Source organism: Thunnus maccoyii, chromosome 5, assembly GCF_910596095.1.
Source record: "Thunnus maccoyii chromosome 5, fThuMac1.1, whole genome shotgun sequence".
NCBI classification, from domain to species: domain Eukaryota; kingdom Metazoa; phylum Chordata; class Actinopteri; order Scombriformes; family Scombridae; genus Thunnus; species Thunnus maccoyii.
In genome coordinates, this window is record NC_056537.1 from 17,775,431 (window position 1) to 17,781,585 (window position 6,155).

General features: G+C 38.3%; 1 long non-coding RNA gene across 1 annotated transcript; it reads right to left on the minus strand.

The window, feature by feature from the left end:
- Positions 1-1,191: 1,191 nt before the first annotated feature.
- LOC121897686 lies at positions 1,192-4,879 on the minus strand. Its single transcript, XR_006096270.1, has 3 exons — positions 4,797-4,879; positions 2,073-3,548; positions 1,192-1,660 (listed from the first exon to the last, which is right to left on the minus strand). It is a non-coding gene; the product is annotated as an uncharacterized LOC121897686 (long non-coding RNA).
- Between the last annotated feature and the right edge of the window lie 1,276 nt (positions 4,880-6,155).

The window sequence follows — 6,155 nt, forward strand, 5'->3', positions numbered from 1 at the left end:
CACGCGCTCTGCAGGTGTCGTTATAATGTCATATTTCCGCGTTTTCCTGATTCTTCGCCCTGATCTGTGGGAAAAGAGAACAGCGCCAAACATTGAGGCATGCTCTAGAAATAAAACCACATCGTTTAGGCTGACTGAGAAGCCCAAAACTTTAGCTGTAACCTATTTTAGTTTTGCCAGATGGAGAGGATTAGTTAGAAAATTTTGATATTTCTTACAAAGATATTATAGTCCGCACAGTTTAGACGATAAATCCATTAGTCGATCGATAGAAAACTGTGATAATTGACTATCATTTATCAACCAAAAATGCCAAACAGCTTCTCAAAAGTGAAGATTTGCAGTTTTAAATCATTGTAAAGCAATTTGAAGACAAGACATTGAGCTCTGGAAACTTGTGAAGGGAATTTTTGATTAGTTTCTCATGTTTTAGTCCAGATGACCAAACGATTCATAAAAAACACCAACAGATTAATCGATAGTGAAAAAGACTGTTGTCTGCAGCCGTGACATGACGACATATCTAAAATAAACTCTATTTAATAAATGGAAATATTATCATAATGATCACAAGTGAGAGAAAACATGCCACACTGCATATTCACAGATTATATTCTAATGGATTATGACAGGAGTGTCACAAGCCCAGAAAGATTAAAACTAACCTCCATACAGCACTATCATGTTAGGCTACTGCTTTACTCAAGTACCTCCACACTGGAACAACATTAATAGGCCCAGACCACCATCACATGGAACCCTAACACAACCACATGCTCCTAATCGATTCATTTACCAGAAAAACACTACAAAGAGCAACATTTATACAGCAATGTGACTGCATCATCATTGTATGTCTGGCTATATCAGGCTTCACAGCCTCTATGAGCAGCATTTGCATCAACCTGCGTACCTGACCACTTTGATGACCAGGCATGTGATGAGAGCAGCTGTTAGCACGCAGATGAAAATGACAATGTTTTTCAGAGTTGGGAGATGCGTCATTAGAGATGAAATCCGGGATCCCACGGCAGCATCTGTGACATTATTGGTCACTTGATCCTCGCTGATGATGGACGATGATGTTGAATTTAATTGCATCGCGGGTGAAGAAAGAGTTTGTGGCTCGCCGCTGACCCTCCAAAGTGCCAATGCAATAATAAAAGTTAAAGCTAGATTGTGTGTCACCATGGTGATAAAATAAAAATGTTAAAAAATAAAATAAAATAAAATAAAAACAGGATTTGTAGTAGTTTCTCCAAACAAGCTGAAATGCGACGACAGCTGTCACATTATAAAGGATCGGCTTATCAATGTCAGACTTTGCTATTTACACAATAAAGAAAATGTGAGACGCAAATATCCATCTCTACTCGTCCAGGTTTTTCCTAAAGATGGACTTTTTTGTCGTTAACTTGCATTTGCTTCCAAAACGTGTTTTCCTCGAGGTGAGTTATGGCAATTCCTTCCTGATTGCATTAGGACTCCGTGTGGAGATGAGGATAATCCGCCTCCGGAGGAGCTCTGCAGGCTGGCCCTGTGTTCCTGATGCTGAAGAGGAGCGTTGTTATGTGGGTTGGTGCCGCCTTCAGGTCAGCCTCGTACTTCCTAACTCCTACAGACCTGCTGTCATCAATTTAAGCATGTTGGCGTCATTCAGCTGCAAGAAATGACAAACAAAACAATTGTTTGATGGCGCTTTTAAAGGAAAGTCCCTCACATGTAGGACTAATAATATTTATTATTCAATTTCTCATAATAGCTGTGGTGAGTTTACAGTCAGGGCTGTAGTCAGGATTTTAGAATACACAAGTCTGGAGTCCCAAATCCCCAAGTACAACCCCACCCTCCTCATAAAATTTTGTCTAGGCACCAAAAAGCCTGTATATTTTTATGATTATTTTAAATCTTTTAAACATTTTGTTACTGTTTAGTTCCACAGTCTGCTGCAGAGGGAAAGAACCAGTCTGAACAGTGTTAAAACCTGTTAAATATTCAAGTCAAACAGGGGGATCTGGTTTCCTTTTGTGAGCAACAATTCACGAAGAAATCAATATGCATATTGAACCTACCTGAACAAACCTTAGCAGGTGAATTCTCGTGGCTGCCCTCAGGATGTCGCTGTACTCTGCGGCCTATAAAAGTAACCAAGTCTTTTGTCCCTTCTGCTATTCATTTCCTCAATGCCTCATAGGTCATTTTTCCTTTTAGATATTTATATCTAATTATCTATGTATGTATTATACATTCCACATATACCTTTAAGCACTTTTGGTGTGTTTTCCCCCCTTTCCTATTATGTGTGCTGATTGGTGGCAAGCTGCTGCCTACAATTGCTCTTAAAGTGGTAAATAAAGTAGTATTGAATTAGGCCGAATCAAATTTAACTGTTCTGTTTTTTTTATTATTTATTTTATTTCTTTCAAAAGGTCTTGCCATGCATGATAAACCTAAATGTACTTTCTCCACACTGCCAGAGATACAGTTCTGGTGAAGACTAAGTTCCTTTATCTTATTTAAATTATGAATTATATATATATACAATACTGTGCAGAGGTTTTAGATGTTTAGAGTCCATAATGCAATACCATCAGGGAGGTGTCTGATTGGCCCCAAATGTATTCTGCAGCATGACAACGACCCCAAACATACAGCCAAAGACATTAGGAACTATCTTCAGCGACAAGAAGAAACAAGGAGTCCTGCAACAGATGGTACGGCCCCCACACAGAGCCCTGGTCTCAACATCGTGGAGTCAGTCTGGGATTACATGAAGACACAGAAGACACTGAGATACGTAAATCCACAGAAGAACCGTGGAAAGTTCTCCAAGATTCTTGGAAAAACCAATCTGCCAAGTACCTTGAAAAACTGTGTGCAGGTGTACCGAGAAGAAGTGCTGCTGTTTTAAAGGCAACGTATTGTTACACCAAGTATTGGGTTAGTTAGTTATTGGGTTAATTGATAAATAAAAAAAACTATTTATAGCATTATTTTTTAAAGAATCCTCACTTTACTTTTAGTGCCTAAAACTTTTGCACAGTCATGTATATTCTATAAATAGTCAAATATTGTCAAAAGATAGTGACACTAAAAATATCAGTTAACTTTGAAAACACATAATGTGTAACGTGTGTGTAATTGTACAACATAAACTCCTCCTCAGGCTATTATAGTTCCTGCATTACTCCTTTTCCTAAAGAGACACAAGTGGAGATGTGTTGACATCCTATATAAAAACAAAGATGTGTAATGACAAATTATTGAAATTGTGTTAAAATCAATGTGTAATTATAACCAAAAAGTAACATAATCCAATTCTACAGTACTTTACCTTTACTATCAGACTTTGAGACTTAAGTGTTATAAATTTCCAAGAGCATCTGAAGGCATCATTTCTCTCTTTACCCATGGGCCATGGCAGACTCAATTTTCCAAGGGCAGCAGACTCCGGGGTCACGACCGCGGATTCCAGGGAAAAATCTTGACTAGACAAGACGATGATAAGCAGTCAACTGATCAGTGATGCTGATAACCACTCAGCAGACCTATAGGCATAAAGCAAAGACATAATCAATCAGTCTTTTTCTCTCTCTCACTCAGACACACAGACTGACACAGTTTATGATTTATCCCCATTTATTTTTCTTACTATACTCTAGACTTACATTTATACACTACAATCTACGTAGTCCTGTTGAAAAAGTAGATCAACATTAAGATTCACTCAAATGTCACCACAAATAATCCCTATGATGGCCTGTGGCTAGAGGGACTTGCAGTTTAAACTACTTTAGCAAGACATCACGCCCAGCAATGGGTATTAAACTGTCATCTGAAAAAAAAGACAGAAGACAACCTGTTTAGTTTTGGCCCGACTGGTCGTCTCGGCTTGTTTCTGTAATCTGTGCACCCACAACTGTGTGTGTTTGCCTTCTACTGAGCTCCTCTGTGTGAGGGCTACTTGATTTGATCCACCAGATGGCAGCACAAAATAACTATGGAGCCTGCATTTTCCTTCAAGGGGTAGGTTGAAATTTAGCAGAGACTGGTTCGGATTGGGCTTGAGGATCTGTGGCATTACGCAGTTGAGAAAAAAACATTCTTGTAGACGATCTTTTCAGTGAAGAACATGCACTAATACACACAAAACCATGTACACAGACTACCGTTAAGTGCCTATGAATCAGCTCTATCTTGAGTCTGCATGCAGATTAATTTCTGATGGAGGACATTTTGACTGTGAAGCTTAGTCGCCACAGGGGAAGATAGAAATCTTCAACTGAAAGGGAATATCACATTGTGAGAGGACGGCTTGAACTTTGTACAGAGAAACAGCTGAAACTGTGACAACACTGATCCTGTTACACTATTTTAAACTGGCTTTGTGCACAATTTGGTCATTTTTATGTCCTCATTTCTATGAAGCCATAGGCTTACACATTAGGGAAAAAAGTGTTTTAACTACAATATTGTCATAAAACAAAGTTATGTTTCTGATTTACAAACTCGCTAATCTTGGCCCTTATAGAAATCACATAAGCTGACGGCATACTTTACCATTAATTAATGGTTAATTACTAATTAATCTGAGAATTAATTGAGTTCTCAGATACTAGCTTCTACACACTTGGCTCCACTTGGCTGTCAAAAACTATTTGTTGAACAACACGACCACACCAGTGTACATAGTCATTTGTCTTGCAGGTTGAAGAGCAAACATAAGAACACAGCTGACGTGTTCTCATATCAACCTTCAAAGGTTATTTACAGTGACATTTAGTCATTGCTTTTACCTGAAACACCCATGGAGGCAGTATTGTCTGTTGCTTGTGCTGTTTTTGCAACGTGTAAGGCACACCCTACTTCTACAGTGTTGTGCACTTTTCTTTTTACAAAACAAAAGGTCCCATTTCCGCCTGCCCATTCTGAGAAAGAAATGTTTCATGATAATCATCGTTTAAGGCTTGTGAGGTCATAGTTCATAGGGCCACTATTGTAAAAAAGGAAGATCTTTCTGTTGACTTATAATTGAAGTCTGTACTTAAATAAAATAGCTAGACACATTTGTTGTTTACAGGGACTAAAGTAATTTTATCAAGCACAATGAAAAAAAGTGTCTTAATTATCCAGATCCATCGAAGAGGCATTTATCTACTATTTCTTTTTTTGGAGCACCAATAGCTGTAATTTGCTCAACATCATTGCCAACCTGCCTTGATTAAAACTGAATTAGAGTCTAGAGTTTTGCTCCAAAAAAAGCACAATTTTCAATAACAACAAGCAGATGACTTGCAAACTAACTGGTACAGTCCAAAAGAACAAGTTTAATTTTTTGGAACGTAATCTTATGTAAAAGATTTAGTGTGTTAGTACTACCCTGTTCAAACCAATCCAACCAGTCAGTCAATATAAGGCTGTGTTCAGTTCACTTGTAATGTGTGGGCTTGTAATGCACTTGCAGGGCACTCCTGTTGCTATGCTGAGGATCTTTTTAAAGAAATCTTCCACTGCAGAGAGCATGCGCTGTCGTGTTGAACATGTCATTGGTTAGTGATGGGGGTGGAGTGCATACCAGAGACTCCACAGACTACCCAACAAAGGCTGCAATGACTGAACAGCCAAAGTTTGCCAAGTTTGGTTGTTCTTCTGACTCTGTTTGTTCAAACTTTTTTTTTTTTTTTTTGGTTAAAATGAATCAAACACATGTTGTCATTTTGCCATACAAACAGGACAGGCTTCTGTCAAGCTTGACACTATTCATGTTCAGTAACACTTTTTTTAAACAGGCCTTACTCTTGAAGGAGGAATTTCCAATCCCACTTTCACAGGAAATATCAATAAATATGAAGTTTTAGTTTAAAATAAATACATTCAGATCAGATTCTTTCAGTGTGGTGCATGACTTACTCCAAAAATGGAGTGGGGCATTGTCTCAATTATTCTTTAATCACAGTGAAATGGTGGCAATCAGGTAGCCTACATCTATATCAGGAAGTCTGATGTCTGGACTGAGTTGCACATAAACCATGGAATAAACATGTTATTGCTAATCTATTATCAATCCTGCATCACATTCACCTTAACAATGCCCTCAGAGTAACAGGGTCAAGGGAGGTCTGTGTTTCTGGCAAAACACACTGGTTATTTCACAC